Source organism: Mastigoproctus giganteus, chromosome 10 (genome assembly GCF_048544385.1).
Source record: "Mastigoproctus giganteus isolate SK-2022 chromosome 10, ASM4854438v1, whole genome shotgun sequence".
In the NCBI taxonomy this organism is placed as follows: domain Eukaryota; kingdom Metazoa; phylum Arthropoda; class Arachnida; order Uropygi; family Thelyphonidae; genus Mastigoproctus; species Mastigoproctus giganteus.
Window position 1 is genome coordinate 201052866 of NC_143584.1, and position 20830 is coordinate 201073695.

General features: G+C 37.3%; 1 protein-coding gene across 1 annotated transcript in view; it reads left to right on the top strand.

The window, feature by feature from the left end:
* Positions 1-2093: 2093 nt before the first annotated feature.
* Positions 2094-20830, top strand: part of LOC150079780 (putative bifunctional dTTP/UTP pyrophosphatase/methyltransferase protein) — a 56859-nt gene continuing 38122 nt past the window's right edge. The window contains exon 1 of the mRNA XM_090382849.1: positions 2094-2304. The gene's annotated coding sequence lies outside the window, so the exon portion shown is untranslated. The remainder of the gene's footprint in view (positions 2305-20830) is intronic.

Here is a 20830-nt window from a genome sequence, read left to right on the forward strand (position 1 = left end):
GTCGCGGTGGTTGGGAGAGAAGCGGGAGTTAATTTTGTTAGAGTCGTGTCGTCGTAAGAAGATAAGTGAAGACCAAGACAAGAACGTGGCTAAGATTGTATACAATGGGTTGCTCTGCTGACTCCTTGATCCCCGCGGTTAACCAGGAGTTTTCTGGTAAGTCCACCCTTGTTTCAGATTATACTCCGAATGAAACTATCCCACAATAAAACCCTTCCACTTTGTATTATCTACACCCTCATACATGTCTCCTCCTAGATATACTCTTTGTTAAATGTCTATCTATTGCTCTTAGATCCTAAGATATATTACCTACATAACTCATTACTTTACCCAAGACAGTGAGACATTGTCAAACTCACCTGTTGGTTTTACATGGTAACTGAATGCTCGGACAGCGAGATGTCAGTCGTTTCACACGAGTACGAGTAATAGCTGTCCTCCCAGGCCACATGAAGAGCACAGACAAGTTTATAAATATGTAACATTGTCACATTAATCCATTGTTTTGCCAGAAGTAAGGGTATATAATTTGATGCTAACATATTAATGGTGTAATTATTAACATATTTTAACCATTTGTGTAATTTGTCTATGGTTAATAAATCATGTTTTGTTTACTCATCCTTGCCTCTTAGCCATTCTCTTGCCACACACTGTCCACAGCACAAGTTAGAATAAAAGAATCATCATCTGCGGCGCTCTGGAGTCTAATCTAACCATCTGGAACGAGTCCAAAGCGAAAATCACAACGCGATCTTGTTGTTGCAAATCTATTCTCTACATCCCGGAATAGGTCTTGAGAACACGAGATTTTATCCTAATATAAACCAATGGTCGATCATGAGAAACCCAGGAGTTTTCTGGACACCTATATTAGTGAATGAGGTTGCTAGGAAGCCGTATGATTTACACTGAATGTTGTCTGGCAAGCACACTATAACGAAAGACCTGTGAAACAAATGGGAGTGTTTTTTTTTTTTTTTTTTTTTGGCTGATGCTGCATAAGCTTGCTTTCTTGCATTATATGCTTCTACTAATGCTAATGCTGATACCAAAATTTCAATACACCTTAATCAATTTATGTTCAAAAACATTCCACATGTCCAGAATTGATGACAGTGAAACTCTTGTAATACGATTTAAGTCCCAGAGCAGCAAATTACTCAATTTAGTCATCTCCCTAGTTTAATATTGAAACTTTGACAACGCTAGAGGCAGACTGTTTAGTGCAGGACCAACGTTCTCGCTGAACGAAAAGTTCTTGTTTATTTAATGGACGAAGAAACATGTAAAATATCCTGCACTGCAATCTGAGTTGCTTCTCATGTTCTACACGCGAGTACCCATCCCATAGGGAAGGATACTCGCGGGTAGAACATGGTTATAATCAGTGGATATGGTCTATACCAACTGGAAAAGGACAGGATTCGAATCACGTTATGTTTCGTCCAGCGAAACAGACAAACCGACCAGAGAATGCAAGCAATTCTTGGATATAATACACATGAGTCAATGAGGTTGATAATGAAGCGTTCAAGACGATATATATATATATTTAATCTGTCTGTGTTGGGGAAGGCTAAGGTTATCCACGTTGTCATATCGATGCCGTCTATGAAAACTACGAAATACCTACCGGAAAAAGCAATGTTTGAAGTAGTCGATGTCTGATAAGTTTCCCTCTTCTTTTCTTCCACACAGCTCCTACGATATCGAAGGAATTCATAACAAACCCACTCATCCACAGAGGCTTGAAAGTCTAATTTTTGAACTTCAAATGTAGAAAAATTCACCAAGGATTTATTTGTTCAGAACAAGTAATAAATCAGGGCAGTCAATTGATCTGTGAATTTCTCAGCCCCTACCTTAAATCACAGAGTTTCTCTGTGCCTTAAATTACTTGCCTTTTTTTTTTTTTTTTTTTAATTCTGGTTCTCTTTTGTTATTTAAGTTACTGAGATAGCAAGTATGTTAATTCCGCACCACCACTCTTCATTAGCTACTTTTTTTATAATTGAAAAAATTACTATGGAAACAGTCACGCAGTACAGCACTTTCTCATCAGTGTTTCGCTTGTGTGTGTAAAACGTTACACGGTTTGTTGATTTGCACGCGGTTTGAGGTATTTCGCTGGTATTGGTGTAAAACGATTATTGTTTTTAATGCCTTAAAAATACAATTTTTTTTTATTTCAAATGCAATATAATAATATTTAGTCGAAAAGAAAAACGTATAATATATATGCATTTGTATCTCTATTATTGATGTGATATCGATCTGGCAAGTAATAGAGTGTAAGGTGTAAGTATGGCTTAGCTACATTGTAAATCGTTTTGAAAGCGAATTTGAAAATATACTAATGTAGTTTACATTGTAAAGTGTGTTTTTATACATTTATATGAAGTAAGGTATTACCAGGATATATTTTGAAACTATTATTATGTTATGTAGATGAAGTTTATATCGATTACTTTGTGACGATAAATGCTTAGCAGCCGGTGTGAAAGATTTGGTTTTTGAATGGTTGATGCAGTTCATAAATTTAAATTGTGTTGTACAATGAACTTTAAATTATAATTTAATTATAAATAAGTTGCTATTAGGGGATTACAGTAATATATTTTTAAAATTGATATTAAACGTAAAACATAGTATTTGTATGGTAAAGGACGTCAAAGAAATATTCAGCATGTGTGGACTATGAATTTGACAAGTAGTACATGTGTGTTTGTAGGCATTCACCAATATTGTCATATTTTTTTTTTATTATTATTTTTTTTTGTACTTGTTTAGTACACTTTACATAGATGCCTGTACTATTATCGTTTCTGAAAAATAAAATTATGGAAAATTACAGTAATTGTATAATTAAAATTATTTTGTTATAAATATATGTTAATTTAGCAATTTGTTACTTATTCAACTTCATACATTCACAATAATATAAAATTTGTATTATTAGCATTAGCATTAGTAGAGGTACATGATGCAAGAAAGCAAGTTTATACAGCATCAGCCAAAAAAAAAAAAAAAAAAAAAAACCCTTCCCATTTCACTGATCCATTCATTCCAAATGTGTGTCTGGTTCTGGATTGAATTTATTTAAGCTATCAACTTCCACAACAACGGATGGAAGTTTGTTCCAGCAGTCAACTACCCGCTGGCTAAAGGCAAACTTCCACACATCTATTCTACAACTGTCTTTCCTCAATTTGATTCTATGCCCCCGTAAGATTTGTAATCTGAATAAGAAGAAGAATCTCATCAGCATTAAGCCTGCTCAATTCATCCAAGTCCTTAAACAGATCGCCTTGTAGGTGCCTAGACTCCAGAAGCTGCAATTTGCAGAACTTAAGCCTTTCTTCATAAGAGCACCCCTTTGTTCCCTTCACCAGTCTTGTTGTCCTTATCTGTACTCGTTCTAGCAACTCTACATCCTTCCTAAAATGAGACTTCCAGACCTGTACTAGTAAGTCAAGGTGTGGCCTGACCATTACCTTATACAAGGGGATAATTACCTCCTTATCCTTGCTCGCAAAATTCCTGTATATCATTGACAAGACCCCATGATCTACTCTGGTAGCCTGTCTGCACCGCAAAGAAAACTTCATATCTGACTGCACAATTACCCCAAGGTCTCTTTCATTCTCCACTACCCTGAGTGTAACACCACATAGTTGGTACATTTCTCTGGGGTTACTGCTACCCATATGCAGTACCCTGCATTATCAATGTTAAACTTCAGTTGCCACTTCTCAACTCATCCACTCAACTTTTCCAGATCCATTTGAAGCAGCATACTGTCATTACTGTTATTAACAACCCTGCCAACCTTCGTATCATCTACAAACTTTGACATTAAGCATGATATACCTTCATCAATGTCATTAATAAATATACAAAACAACAATGGGCCCAACGCCATCTGAGGGACACCACTAATAACATTACTCTACATAGAGCAGTACCCACTGGTCACCATTCTGTCTTCTCCCACTCAACCAACCTTTTATCCATTGTAGCAACTTCTGCTCCAATTTGTACAGTAGTCTTCCATGTGCAACAGTATCAAAAGCTTTCCTGAAATCCAAATATATCATATTAAAATTATTTTTCGGATTCAGTTCCTTCGTGACCACATCATAGTATCTAATCAAATTGGTCAGACAAGACTTCCCCTTGACAAACCCATGCTGTGTCTGAATTATTGCTGTATTCTTGTCTAAATGATCCTGCAATGCTTCTTTAAACAGTGACTCCATTATTTTCCCTGGAACAGAAGTCAAACTAACAGGTCTGTAATTACTTGTCACCCTTTGATCCCCCTTTGTGAATTGGAGATACATTTGTTTATCTCCAGTCTGTGGAGACTTCCCCCAAGTCCAAGGATGCTCTCATAATTATGGCTAAGGGTTTGGTTACTTCCTTTGCTGCCTCTGATATAACTAGATAGATCCCATCCACCCCAGGTGCCTTTCTTATATTTAACTTCAACAATTTCTTCACTTTGCTCTCAGTTATTACAAAATCATTTAACTCCCTGTTAGAGTTTGATAAACATCTGGCCCTCTCCTCCTGAATATCTCTTCATGTGTGAATGTAGATGCAAAATACTCATTTAGTTTGGCAGCTATCTGAGAATGATCATCTACAATCAGACCACCCTAGGGGCTCACATTTAGTGAGTATGGGCTTGGCACAACCAGGGTCCTGAGCTGGATATCATCGTTCTTCGCTTTCTTGGTGATTCCCTTCTACTTTTGACTCTCTCTCTCGCTCTCTCTCTCTCTCTCTCTCTCTCTCTCTCAGGGTACTAGGGAATTTTTTTTTTTTTGGCTGGTGCAACATAAGCCTCAGGCTTTCTTGCACCGTGTAGCTAATAATAATAATATCAAGTGGACCAATCTGATTCATCCCCTTCCTTTTAGAGTTTATATAAATAAAGAAGTCTTTGCTATTTTTCTCTGCATCGTTTGCCAAAGATTTTTCATAATCTGCCTTTGCTTGCCTAACCTCCTTTGTGACTTGATTACATACTAGCTTGTATCTACCATAGGCTTCTGTGTCATCTGACAATTTATGTGCATACCATTAATTTTTCTTCTCTGCCACGAGTCTCATTAGTTCATCTGACATCCATTTGGGCCTGAACTTAGAGCAGTATTTCTTAGTTGGAACAAAAAGCCTAGTAACTTCCAAGATTACTTCATTGAATGCTTCCCATTTAGAATTTGCTATTGGTTACATCATCAGTTTTTCGCACTGTATAGAATGTAAAATATCTCTAAGACCACTGTAGTCGCTTTTACGAAAGCAAAAACCCTTCCCTTTACCCCTAATGGTAGTTACATCTTTAAGTAAATTCCACATCAGTACAGTGCAATCACTGGTATCTAGTGGTTCCTTTATCTGTAAATTCTTAATGCATGAATAATCACTGCTGATAATCAGATAAAAGGTGTTACTCTCTCTAGTTGCCTCTCTAACATGCTGTTGTAGAAAACAATCATCCAAGAAATCCACAAAAGCTTTGTTAGTGTGCGAGTGACCAGTCTCAAGTTCCAGTCTATATCTGGGAAGTTAAAATCCCCCATTATAAGACACACTGATTTACTGGCCCACTCTGTTTCTCTGTATAATTGTTCATTGTACTTATCAGAGTCATTAGCCTTATAAGAAACTACTACCCTCATTTTTGTTTTCCCAGTGCTTATGTCCCACCAGACTGACTCAACATTGCACTGTCCATCTATATCAACTGGATGCACTTCCTTAGATTTTATGTTTTTCTTAACTAACAGCATAACCTCTCCTCCCTTCCTATCCTGTCTATCCTTTCTGTACACATTGTTCTCCCCATATTCCAATTCTGCATCCCTTATATCTGAGTGGCACCACGTCTCTGATATCCCAACAATATCTGCCTTGGACGTCTTAACCAGCACTTCAAACTCATCAGATTTGTTTACTATACTTCTAGTATTGGTGTGTACATGCGCTTGTTCTTACTCTTAGTTACTCTAACACAGCCCATGTATTTACTTGTTTCATGACCCCCAGCAGTTCCTGAAATCCCCAGCAACTGGCTTTCTGGGGTGCTGCTCATTCCAATAGAAGCAGTGCAAGAATCATTTCCATCTCTGCCTGTGGCTACTGTTAGTCTGTGAATCTCCTCAAGCTAGCAGTTTTCTGCCCCACCTAACATTGCCTTGATGGTATCAGCAAATATTCTTGCAGCCTTTCTGTTTAAGTGTATCCCATCCCTGTAGAAGCAATCTCTCCTGTTAACAAGCACAGACCACACTGAGAAAAATTCTACCCCATGAGCCGTGCTTTATTGTTAATGTATAAAAAAAAACCTCTGTTAATACACATCAATGTACCTGTCCTCACATAAGGATTGAAAATGTTCTGAATTTGAAATTTTATGAGAGAATAAAATGAGAAAGTTATAACTTACTTTTCTAAGTAATTAGTCTCCTAATTGTTATACATACTACTGGCCACCATTTCTGCAGAATTTTTAATTCCAGTCTCAAAGAAGTTTTTTTTTCAAGCTTCCTGAAAAGTCATTGACAACAGCCTTGATATCTGAATCTATGTTAGAAGATTTTTTTTTTTTTTTTTGTTATTGTTGTTATTTTAAGTTTAAAAAATGAGGAAGTTTTATGATGCTAAATAAAAAAAAGAAGTTGAAACCACAGTCAATTTGTTCCCATTACAATCACTAATTAATGTGTTGGTACATTGTCTCTTGATGAAATATGATTCCTTTTGGAGCTTTTCATGCTGGTTCAGCCTTGATATCATCATATATATTACCCCCAGGGGCTCACATCTGGTGAGTTATGGGCTTGGCACACCCAGGGTCTTGAGCTGGATATCATCATTCTTCTCTTTCTTGGTGATTCCCTTCTATTTCTGACTCTCTCTCTCTCTCTCTGTCTCTCTCTCTCTCAGGGGTAACTCAGAATTTTTTTTTTTTTTTTTTTGTTTTTGTTTGGTTGGTGCAGCAAAAGCCTCAGGCTTCCTTGCACCATATGGCTAATAATAATAATACAGCTTGTGCAGAAATGAGCAATAATATTACTCTGTGATGTCCTGTCACTTTCCTGAATAATTCACTAACAGCTAACCTTCAGAATGTCATAACATTTATATTACTTTGCCAACTGTGAAGGGGTGGACTTGGCTTTCTTTGGAGTAGCAGATGAAAGGTGCTTCCGTTGCTTTCACCATTCTTTTCTTCCTACTTGAGAGCAGTGGAACCAGGTCTCATCTATTATTGCAAAATTATAAAATTATTTGGATTTGTCTCAACACTGAAAATATTCGATTGAGAGCCTGTATCACAACTGTTTTTGATAAAGGCAAAAAAATTCGATCAAGTATCTAAATTTTAAAATTTCTTGGGTGAAAAAAAATTTAAATTAATTAGATTGTTATCTGCATACACATACAACATGTCAAGGCAGGAACAACTTACAGCAATCCTGATGATATATATACAGGGTTGTTAAAATTAAAGTATCGCTATGTGGAGAGTGCTGGAGCGAGTTCTAAGGCTCGTACTGAAGAGAAATTTGGACAACAGGTACAATAATGTGCTTGCCATTTATTGGGGAAAAAAAATTAGTTACAAAATTTGTCACTGTATGGCGCGTAACTATCTTAGTTACGATTATGCAAATAACTTACGTTATTTGCATAATCGTAAGTTATTGCCACAGCCCCACTACTCTGCTCTACTGTACTGTATAAAAGCAAAGCAGTCTCTTCAAAATCATACAGTGCTATAGATGTTTGCCTGCACTACAGCAGCAATGCCAACAATGTTACAGGAAAAGGCGCTATTAGGGAAGCTGTACTATCAGAACACCAATAATGCAGCTGCGGCTATTAGAGAATTTCGGCGTCAGAAGCGCATAAGGTGTGGACCTATTGACTGTTTGTGCTGTCCGCAAAATGATTGCGAAATTTGAAGCAACAGGACATCTTTGGTGTTCAACCAGGTAGAGGTAAAAAATGAGTGGACTCCTCTTGTGTTGAAGATGTAGCTATGGCTGTCGTGGATTTATCAAGTCAATCTCCATGTGGTAGCGCAAGAGTGCCAGCTGTTTCTCGTGAAGTGGACATGCCGTATTCCACTGTATGGCTAGTAATGCGTCAGGTACTCTCCTTACAAGATGCACATTCTACAGCAGCTAAAGCATGGTGATACAGATATTCGTTTCACATACGCACTTCACTTTCTGGTGCGAATGACAGTGGATATCACTTGGCCATGGAACATCCTTTGGAGTGATGAAGCTCACTTCTGCTTAAATGGACAAGTGAATATGCACAACTGTCACGTTTAGGCAACAGAAAACCCTCGAGTTATCCAAGAGGTCCCGTTGCATTCTCCAAAAGTGACAGTGTGCTGTGGATTTATGGCCACATTCATGATCGGGCCATATATTTTTTTGAACAAATAACACCAACTGGACCCCGCACCTGTTCCATCACTGGACAGCGATATTATGAAATGTTGGCAAATTTTGCAACCAGAGCTGCAACGTGGGTGCCTTCAGGATACCATATTCATGCAGGATGGTGCGCCACCCCACATCCACTGTTGTGTCCAAAGATTGCTAAGGCAACACTTTACACATGAACGGATCATCAGTTATTGTTTCCAGACATCTTGGCACCCTGATCACCAGACCTTACCCCATGCGACTTCTGGTTGTGGAGTTTTTTGAAGGGGCAGGATGTCAAACTCTGGTAGATCTGAAGGACAGCATTAGACGTCATGTGTTGGCTAATTCCCGTTGACATTCTGCTGTAGAAAATGCTGTTCTTCGAATGGAAACTGTTGTTGACCAAAATGGAGGACACATTGAACAATTATAGCGCTGTTCAAGTGATTTGTATTGCCACAGTGCCATATAGTGACAAATTTTGTAACTAATTTTTTTTTTTCCCAATAAATGCCGAGCGCATTCTTTATTGTACCTGTTGTCCAAATTTCTCTTCAGTACGAGCCTTAGAACTCGCTCCACAGCCCTCTACATAGGGATACTTTAATTTTAACAACCCTGTATATAGTTGATAGTATAAAATTGACAGTAGCAGGGAGTGAGCATGAAATGCTAAGGTATATGATCCACAAGGGTTTTTAACTCTTTTGCGAGTGGGTTTCTGGACAAAGCAATGTGACCTGAAATTAATTTTTTGAGGAATTTTGGAAGTTTGTAAAAATTGAAAAACTACATACATAAATACCTTTAAATTAATTTTATTTATTCAAATTAATTTTTTTTCCTATTTTGACTCTTTTGAAACATTTGGAGGGATTATTGTCAAAAACGAAATGAACTTTGTGAAACCATCATAAAAAAATAAAAACTCATCATTACTCTTTTTTTTTATTTTCAATGATATCCTCTACATTTATATACAGTAGAACCCAGATAAGAAGTTTTTCAAGGGACCGAAGGTTTAGAAATTCTTACGCGGGAAAACTTCTTAGAAGGGAAAATTACTTTAAGGGTATGAAATATTAACTACACAAATAAAAATGAAAAGATACACAAAAATTAAAGATAATTTTTAAGTACTATTTCAGAATTTATAAATATTTCACTCTTTCTATGGGAAGCATTTTTAAACTGAGAATTTCTAATTGCTTGACATTCTGTTCATTAAACTCCTTACCAAATACTGATTACCAAGTTGGAAGGATGAGCTCCTTTGGAGTTCTAACATAAAAAGGTCACAATTACAATAAGACAGAGCAACGATCCACTAAGTTATTCAGAACTGGACAGTTGAACACTAGAACTTAACGGCATGTGGATCACTAGGCTTCACATGGTCGACACTATCCAGTTATGGATATCAACGAAAACAATTGCAATATGTCACTTCCATTATATCAGAATGTTTATACCAAAAAGGTTTTAGCACTGAAAGCGGAAAATTCACTAATCAAACATGTTTGTGCCAAGCATCATTTTAGTTCATAGTAAACCACCCAGGGGTGGTGCTATCCACTGAGAATAAGTAACATTAGTCTTCTCCATTGCTTATTGGAGGTAGTGCAATATCAGGAAACTTGTTGTGAAGGCATTCACAATATGAGATACTGTATATCAAAAAAAATGCCATTTCACCTACTTCGGTGGTTTACTACGAACTAAAATGATGCTTGGCAATAACTTGTCAATTACCAAAATGTTCATATTGTTTAATATTTTTTAATATTAAAAATAAAGAATTTGTATATTTAAAAACGTATTAAGTGGGAAAACATCATTATAATAATACACTGTGTATTCTTTATCACAAACTTTTTATGCGGGAAAACTTTTTATGCAGGAAACTTCTTACACTGGAAAATAATACATTACAACATATAGAGTTGAAATTGGGACTTAAGAAACCAAACCTAGTACAGGGGAAAACTTTTTACTAATTTAAGCAAATTTCTGCACATCAATTCTACAACTGTCTTTTCTCAATTTGAATTTATGCCCCCTCAGGTGCAGAATCTGAGCAAGAGGAAGAATCCCATCAGCATTGAGCCTGCTCAATCCATTCAAGGCCTTATACACCTCATTCAGGTCACCATGCAGGTGCCTTGTCTCTAGACTGCAATTTGCATAAATTAAGCCTTTCTTGATAACAGCAACCCTTTGTTCCGCTCATTAATCTTGTTGCTCTTCTCTATATTTGTTCCAGCAGCTCTACATTTTTCCCAGACCTGTATGCAGCACTCAAGGTGCGGCCTGACCATTGCCTTATACAAGAGGATAATCAACTACTTATCCCTGCTAGCAAAATTCTTATATATCATTGATAAGACCTCATGAGCTACTCTTACAACCTTTTTGCACTGCTCAGAAAAAAACATATTTGACTGCACCTCCAGGTCTTTTTCATTCTCCACTACCCTGAGTGTAGTACCACGCAGTTGGTATATTATTCTGGTGTTACTGCTAACCATGTGCAGCACTTTGCATTATCAGTGTTAAACTTCAGTTTGCCACCTCTAAGTCCATCTGCTCAACTTTTCCAGATCCTGTTGCAGTAGCATACTGTCCTTACTGTCATTAACAACCCTATCAACCTTTGTATTGTCTGCAAACTTGGACATTAAGCCTGATATACCTTTATTAATATTGTTGATAAATACAGAAAATAGTGATGGGCCCAACACAAACCCCTGGGGGACACCAATAATAACATTAATCCCCAAAGAGCAGTGTCCATTGATTACCACTCTGTCTTCTCCCACTCAACCATCCCTTTATCCATAGCAGCAACTTGCCCTTAATGCCATACTGCTCCAACTTGTACAGTAATGTTCTGTGTGCAAGAGTATCAAAAGCTTTCCTAAAATCCAAGTATATGATATCAAAATAATTTTTTGCATCCAGTTCCTTTGTGACTACATTTTAGTATCCAGTCAAATTGGTTAGAAAAGACTTCCCTTTAACAAACTCGGAATCACCAAGAAGGCAAGAAAGAGAAGAATGATGATATCCAGCACAAGATCCTAGGTTTTGGGCTTGGCAAACCTTGGGTCCTGAGCCGGATATCATCATTCTTCTCTTTCTTGCCTTCTTGGTGATTCGTTTCTACTTCTGACTCTCTCTCTCTCTCTCTTAGGGTAACATGGGAATTTTTTTTTTTTTGGCTGGTGCAGCATAAGTCTCAGGCTTCCTTGCACCTTATGGCTAATAATAATAATGCTGTGTCTGAACTGTAACTACAGTCTTGTCCAAATGATTCTGCAGTATTTTTTTAACCAGTGACTGCATTATTTTACCAAAAACAGAAGTTAAACTAACAGGCTTGTAATTATTTGTGTCACCTTTCTATCCCGCTTTGTGAATTGAGGATACATTTGCACATCTCTAGTCCATGGGGACCTCCCCCGAGTCCAAGGATGCCCTCATAATCATGGCTAAGGGCCTGCTTACTTCCTTTGCTGCTTCCTTTAATATAACTGGATAGATCCCATCCACCCCAGGTGCTTTCCTTATGTTTAACTTCAACAATTTTTCCTCTACTTTGCTCTCAGTTATTGCAAAATCCTTATATCCCCGTTGCAGTTTGATAAACTTCTGGCATCCTCCTCACATGTGAATGTAGATGCAAAATACTCATTGTTTGTCAGCTTCCTCAGCAGGATCATCAGCAATCGAACAATTGATATGAAGTGGACCAATCTGATTCATCCCCTTCCCTTCTAGAGCTCACATAAGTAAAGAAATCTTTACTGTTTTTCTTTATATCCTTTGCCAAAGATTTCTTATATTCTGCTTTTGCTTGCCTAACCTCCTTTGTGACTTGATTACAAACTATCATATATCTACCATAGGCATCTGTCTCCTGATAATTTATATGCATCCTGTGCATTTTTCTTCTTTGCCACGAGTCTCATCAGTTCATCAGACATACATTTATGCCTAAACCTTGAACAGTATTTCTTAGTTGGTATGAAAAGCCTAGTAGCTTCCAAGATTAATTCTTTGAATGGATCACATTTAGAATTTGCTGTTGGCAACGTCATCGTTAGTCCCATTGTATAAAATTTAAAAACTGTCTGAGACTACTGTAACCACCTTTACAAAATTAAAAACTCTTCCTTTACCCTTGATGGTAGTTACATCTTTGAGTAAATCTCACATCAGTACACTGATCACTGCCACCTAGTGGTTCCTTTATGTGCAGATTTGTAATTCATGAATAATTACTGCTGATACTCCCTCTGGTTGCTTCTTGAACATGCTGCTGCAGAAAACAATCATCCAATAAATCCACAAAAGTTTTGCTGATGTACGAGTGACCAACCCAAAAGTTCCAGTGTATATCTGGGAAGTTAAAATCCCCTTTATAAGACAATCTGACTTACTGGCCCACTCTATTTCTCTGTATATTTGTTCATTATGTTCATCAGAGTCATTAGGCCTATAACACACTTTTGCTTTCCCAGTGTTTATGGCACACCAAACTGATTCAACAGTGCAATGTCCACCCATGTCAACTGGATGCACTTCCTTAGATTTTGTGTTTCTTAACTAATAGCGTATTAATTAAGAAACGTCCTCACTTCCTACCCTGTCTGTCCTTTCTGTACATATGGTACTCCCCAAATTCCAATTCTGCACTGCTTGTATCTCTGTGACACCATGTCTGTGATATCCCCATAATATCTGGCTTTGATGTCTTGACCAGCACCTCAAATTCATCAACTTTATTTACTATATGCCTAGCATTGGTGTAAATGCAAGTATACATGTACTTATTCTTAGTTACCCAAATGCATCCCATGTATTTACTTGTTTCATGATGACTCTCAGCAGTCGCTGAAATCTCTAGTACCTCGCTTTCCAGGCTGCTGTTCATTCCAATAGAAGCAGTGCAAGAATCACTTTCACTTCTGCCTGTGGCTACAGTTAATCTATTAATCTGTGATTCCCCCTCAAGCTAGCAGTTTTCTGATCCACCTAACACTGCCTCGATAGCATTAGCTAATATTCTTGCACCCTTTCTAAGTGTATTCCATCCCTGTAGAAACAATCTCTCCTGTTAACAACTAATAAAGTTGTAACTTTAGTAGTAGTATTAGTCATATAGTGCAAGGAAACTACAAGATTTTGCTGCACTATCAAAAAAAAAAAATAAATAAAAATTTAAATAATAAATAAACAAATAACAAAAAAGATAAAAAGAAAATAAACAACTTGTGTGTTTACCCCCTCATGTAGGTTTCTATCCTGAGCTGTCAACCTGTACCCATTGAGGTAACTAATTCCAGTAATTAACAACTGTCTTGCTAAAAGACTACTTTTTTTTTTTTTCTTTATGAAAATTCCAAACACAAAAGGTGTTAAAAGCTGTAGTGTGTAGTACCATTAATGGGTTGAAGACTTTTCATGTCTATTTCAACTCATCTAGACATAGTTACACATGAGAATCATCCATTTATGTGCAGTCAGTCTGAATTAGCTTGCTTTGAATAGCAGTTGTTTTATATGCAATTTCTTTGCATTTTAAAATGAATGCTTTACAGCGTAGTGTATTTACATAAAATTTTGCAAATTAGAGAAAAATGCAACAGAAACCTCTGAGATGTTAAAAACAGCTTTTTAGAAAAGATATTGTAATTTGTTCAGAGACTTTTCAGTGGTTTGTGAAGTTTAAAGAGGACTGCTAGTCAGTTGAAGGTGATCTCACTCTAGACACCCTTCAACTTCAGAAATCAGTGATTCAGTGTAATGTTGGCAATCTGATCAGGGGTGATTGATGTAAGCAGGCACTTCTTGTTTTATAAGGATCACACACACCCACTCATAAAATGTTACCTTATTTATAACCTCAAGCCTACCAGGCATGTGAGTGCTTTTTGAGGATCACATGCACACTCATAAAAAGTTACCCCATTTATAACATTAACCCTACTGTGTGTGCCAGTGTTCTTTTAGGATCACATGCAACACTCAGAAAAGTCACTACATTTATAATCAAAAAAATTAAACTTATTTTTAATTATTATTTTTTTAAAATAAAACCTCACTGCAGTATTAGATATGTGCTTTAAGCATTTTTTTTATGATATCCCTTATTTGGGTGTAAATGTAAATCAGAAATTCTTGTTTACTGTCTATGCACAAATTTAAATCAAAAAACCCACATGCTTGCCTTTGGATGACAATCAGACTTCTCCATGACATAAAGTCAGATCGTGAGTGGAGATGCATAAAAATGATGTTAATTTTAAATTCTTGTATTGCAACATGTGTACATAATTATCAAGAATAGGCTTAACCCTGTCCTACATTTTTCCTATTCGTAATAACTATACAATCATACACCAGCCGTTATTAAAATTATTAATAGTGTTATGTTATATTAAAATAATGATGTAGATAAATGAAATAAATAGAATGATAAAATTCCACCGGATAAAACTAATAAAAAGGTAACTGTCTGTACAATAAAATAAGAAATTTTAAACTGCAAACAATTATTTACAATAAAACAATGTAGATAAAACACAGGATGATAAAAGCGCTAAAACACCTTAGCTTTCAGAGGCATCTGCCTCCTTTTTCAACAGTGAGGTTCATTGCACGGCACATCCTTAAATATCGGCAGGCTCATGGTTCTCAGCACGTGGTTCTACAGGAGCATGGGCAATATTCTCCTCATGTGAACTGGAACAAGAAATGGCTCGGAAGCGTGCCAGGCAGAACCGTTCATCCTGTCCAAGAACTACCGCCTTGAAGAGGGGATGAATGCAGATTTCCCTGTCTCTATTAATGGTATTGCTCACAGAGGAAGAAATCCGCAAGCTCTCGAGCCATTTGCGGTCCCAAAATCTGTGTGCCCGGTCGACGATAACAGCTTCGTCCTGGGAGATTTGATGGTGCTCCTCCCAAAAATGTTCTGCCACAGCAGACTTCCCATAATCCGCGGTCTTTATTGCATTCATATGCTTCCCCAGACGATCTTTGAACCAACGTTTCGTTTAGGATGGCATCCTAAGCAATAGGACTCCGTTAAGCGTGGAGGAAATTTGTAGTGGGGTGGAGCTATGTCACTCAAGCACCACCATGGTGTTTCAAAACACAATGTACAAGCAGGTTCATGGCGCAGCAATGGGTTCCCCTATCATAGCAAATTTAGCTATGGAGGAGCTCGAAGCCAGGATTTTTAATGGGTCGGTTCTCCCCATGCGCGCATGGAAATGATACATCGACAATACATTTACAATTATTCAGAGGGGGAGTGAGGATGAGGTGCTTAGTTTCCTTAATAGCTTCTCCCCATTTATACAGTTTACCATCGGAGATGGAAGTAGAGGGTACCCTCCCTTCCCTTGATGTGTTGGTACATAGGGAAGACCCTAGGCTGAAAACCAGTGTATATAGGAAACCCATGTGCCAGGGCCAATATACACATTACAATATGGCACGAACCAGCCATCATAAGAATAGTGCTATTAGGGCATTGTTGGATAGGGCTGGGTCCCATTGCAGCACCCCCGAGGATAGAAAAGAAGAAATTAAATGTGTCACAGCATATCTCAGAAAATGCTGCTATCCCCAGAAGATCATAGATAAATATATCCGAGGAGCGGAGCACGGGCGAAGAGAACCGTTTACACCAGTTGCCACCGCATACATTCCCTACTACCCGGGCAATACCCGAGCATATAGCTTGGGTATTGCGCGATTGCCAGACATGCTGTGTGCAACTTCCAGGGCAGAGGTTGCACACAGTTGTGTCACAGGTCAAGGATGCCATACCAAGGGAATTTACAAATGGGGTCGTGCATGAGATCAGGTGCCCGGATTGTGGAGAATGTTATGTTGGTGAAACGAAATGTCGGTTCAAAGATCGTCTGGGGGAGAATATGAACTCGATAAAGACCGCGGATTATGGGAAGTCTGCTGTGGCAGAACATTTTTGGGAGGAGCACCATCAAATCTTCCCAGACGAAGCTGTTATCGTCGACTAGGTACATAGATTTTTGGGAATGGCTTGAGAGCTTTTCAGATTTGTTCCTCTGAGAGCAATACCATTAATAAAGACAGGGGAATCCACATTCATCCCCTCTTCGAGGCGGTGGTTCTTGGATGGGATGAGCAGTTCTGCCTGGCACGCTCCTGAGCCAGTTCCAGTTCACATGAGGAGAATACTGCCCATGCTCCTATAGAACCACGTGCTGAGAACTGTGAGCCTGCTGATATTTAAGGATGTGCCGTGCGATGAACCTCACTGTTGAAAAAGGAGGCGGATGCCTTTGAAAGCTACAGTGTTTTAGCGCTTTTATCATCCTGTTTTATCTACATTGTTTTATTGTAAATAATTATTTGCAGTTTAAAATTTCATATTTTATTGTACAGACAGTTACCTTTTTATTAGTTTTATCCGGTGGAATTTTATCATTCTATTTATTTCATTTATCTACATCATTATTTTAATATAACATGACACTATTTATAATTTTAATAACGGTTGGTGTATGATTGTGCAGTTATTATGAATATGAATATTCCCAACCCCAGAGGCCTATTTGAAGATACATTTTTCCTGTTTGAGTGATAACAGAAATTTCTGGAATGTTCCATAGAGAAATCAACAAAACATTTTTGTTGAAAGGTTTGGGAGTTTCAGCTGTGTGGGCTGACTAGATAAAGAGCACAACATTTCTGAAGTCCTGCGGGATCTTGCAGACCTCATTGCACCCAGCTCCAGGTTAATCCATAACTGGTAGCACCAGCATTTCTGTTCCTCACTACACACACACTTCATTAATTGGATAAAATGTTATCCCATTTATAACCTTAAAAACAGAAAGAAATAATTCAAAATTGTTAGTTTTTTATGTCACCTTTTATTTTCAATCTGTTTTGAAAACAATTGTGAAAAATCCATTTTTTTATATTAAAAACATATATTTTTAATTGTTGAAAATAAAACATCCTCAGCAGCTCCTTACCTGTGCTTTTGACATTTTTCAATCATCTCTCTCTCTTATTTTGGAGTTTGTTTTTTTTTAATATTATTTCCCTTATTATTCTTCACTGTCATTGAGTAAAATGTCAGTTAAAAAACTATGCACTTCAAAAATTGGACACCAACCAGACTCTGGTGATTCAAAGCCAGAGTGTAATGATTAGATACACCACCATAAAGCATAAAAAGCACTTCAATAATTGGATGTGAGAAATGTGCACTGATTTTAAATTCATATTTTTCTGCATATAATTATAGAGGACAGACTGAACTTGTCAATTTTACTGTTTGTGTGATAAGCTTAAGGGTACATAAGTATATGCACATGAGTGGTCATGTGATTACTAAATATGGTGATATTCTTATATTCTCTCAATCTTATGAATTCTTTGCTTTTATGTGGCTATGCTGGAGAATAAATGGAAACTAACAAAGATATTTGGAATTTTCAGTGGCGAAATCAAAGAAGACACTTTTGTTGGGAGTTGTTCTCTCATGCTTTTCTTCTACGTAGTTGGACTGAATAAAAGAAGAGCATGTAATTGCCAAAATTATGCTGGCTCCTTAAGATCCCATGCATCCATTTCCCGGTTAAAGGAATATTCTTTATATAATACTGAGAAAACCCACTTTAATACAAGCTATCTGGATAACCTGCAGTTCTTGTTCAGTTCTCATTGTTAAGAGATCTAGTATTTTTTGTCTACTTTGAAATTGTGTCATTATTTGCTAGACTAGATAAGTTGAGAAAGTTAGGGGAATCCCAAATTCAATAGCAGTTAATTCCTCTCTTTGCCTTTTTCTACAGCCTGAATGACTAATTTTAGCTATCAACGACTAGCTGGCTAAGGTAAAGAAAGCCACCACGAGAACCATGGCAAACTTCGGGAAACTTACTGGACAAACTGGTTTGCCACTACTGCAGTTTCTCTCTGCATTCTCGGTAAACAGATGGCATGTGTTATTGGTAGTGGCAGTAAAAGTCGAGAACGTTGTATTGATTGACACGTAGCCATGAATGTTTGGTTAGGAAATAATAGAAAAAGAAAGAGATTCTTTATATATATATGTATCATAATGTCAATCAATCACTTAACACTATAATGTTATCGTTCTCAACTTCTACTGCTGCTACCGATAACACACACCATCTGTTTGCTGAGAATGCAGGGAGAAACTGCAGTAGTGGCAAACCAGTTTGTATGGTAAGTTTCCCATAGTTTGCCATGGGTCTCGTGTTAGCTTTCTTTACCTTTGCTGACTAGCCTTTAGTTTTCTGTTTGGTGCCATCCCACACAGTGCTGAAACTTTCACTAAAGTATACCTAATCTACTCAGAAAAAGGAACTGAAAAACCAAAACAAGCTAAACAGAAATGCTTCTGCAGTACATATTACACAGAATCACACAAAAAAATCTCATGTACGTCTGTACAGTACTTGAATCTTTATATAGCACTTGGAAACTGCTGCAACAGTTAATTCTAAACGAAGAATTACTGCATCTGTAGGTACATTTTATATCACACTTAGTTTAGTCCCAGTATTAGTAGTGGCAGATGATGCAAGAAAGCAAGCTTATACAGCATCAGCCAAGAGAGAAAGAGGAGGGAGAAAAAACTACCCACTCCCCTCTAATAACACTAGCCAGCAAAAAATATTTTTTGTCATACTTCCGCAATGAAAATATGTGATTCTGAAGCAAACAAATGCGCCGATTCTGAAAATCACCATAAAAAGTCTCTGTCACTTCTATATCAAAAGATGTACCAATGTTTAATATTAAAATAAAGGGATATCTGTATATGTATAATTCAGGTTTGTAATACAAGTGTAAAAAAATACTATATGATCTTTACAGCTCATTTAACTTTGGAAAAATTATCATAAATCATTGTGAAATACAGTAAACCCTCGATTTAATGGACTCCGATATAACAGATTTTGGATTTAATGGACCGGACAAATAATAATACAGTAATGTACATATTAATCTCAACCATATTATTTTTTTTAGGTTATACAAAACTTCAGTGTTATTATTAATTAAAAATTAATAATAATTACCTATTTCCATTATTGTTTTGATAGTCAAAGAAACCACGCACTCTTAAAGACATTATGAATCAGTTGCCTGTTATTTACACCAGCTCAAAGAATGCGTGGTTTACTTCAGGGATTTTTTCTGACTGGTTCTTCAACCACTTTGTCTCTGATGTGAGGTGCTTCCAGACAGATGTTCTGAAAATTTCCCCCAATAATGTAAAGGCATTGTTGCTTCTTGACAACGCCCCTGCTCATCCTAGTGCTGAGAAGTTAGTAAGGATGGCAGAATTAGATGTCTTTTTTTGCCTCCTAACACAACTTCAGTTATTCAGCCAGTGGACCAGGGAATAATTGCAGCCTTCAAGAGGCTGTATAAGAAGAACTTTTTGGAAGAAGTAATGGTTGTGTTGGAGGATGAAGAAGATGCAAAAGAAACAAGAGGAGGCAGGACACTTTAGAATCTGAGTCCACAACATTAAGCCTGTGCTCTTTAACTTTGCAGCTGCTTTGAAGGAGATGAAGACTAGTACTGTTGCTGTCATGTTCAATGAGTTTAAAAATAAACAGAAGTTGTATGTTGTAGTTCAAACTTCCTCCAACAGATGGTGTTACAGAGATTGTGCAGTAGACAGACAGGTTGCAAGTAACAACCAGTTTCGTTAGTAGCATTAACATTTTGTGTCACAATTTCGCAATGGAGCAACAAACGAATATCAAATTTTTTGCTTTAAACTGGGAAAATCTGCAACAGATGTATGAAATGTTAAAAACTGTTAATGTGATGAAACATTCAGTCATAGCAGTGTGTTTGAATGGTATAAGCTGTTATTGTTATTATTTGGTTTTTTTTTTAGGAGCATTAGCAACTAAGGCCATATTGCTCCATGGATATGCAGTGGTCATTCCCTGACCTTTCCGCATCCTCCATATTTGGTGGTCACGGGCTCAAACCCGGGTCTAATCAAGAAGCGTGTGTTACACACTGCCACTCCTGCCCACCTGGCTACGGAGGCACCCTATAGTATAAGCAGTTCAAAGACAGACACGGGGATGCTTGCAGTGACCAAAGAAGTGAGCATCTGTCAACCTCTCGAAATAGGACAGAACTGCAAAAGTTCAAGAAATTGTGCAAGAGATCATTTCCTCAGAATGATGGCTGTTGAGTTGGATGTGAGTAAGGAGACAATTCGTCAAATTCTGCCTGAAGATTAAAGGAAAAGGAAGGTCTGTGCAAAATTTATGCTGCCTGGCCTCACAGATGAACAG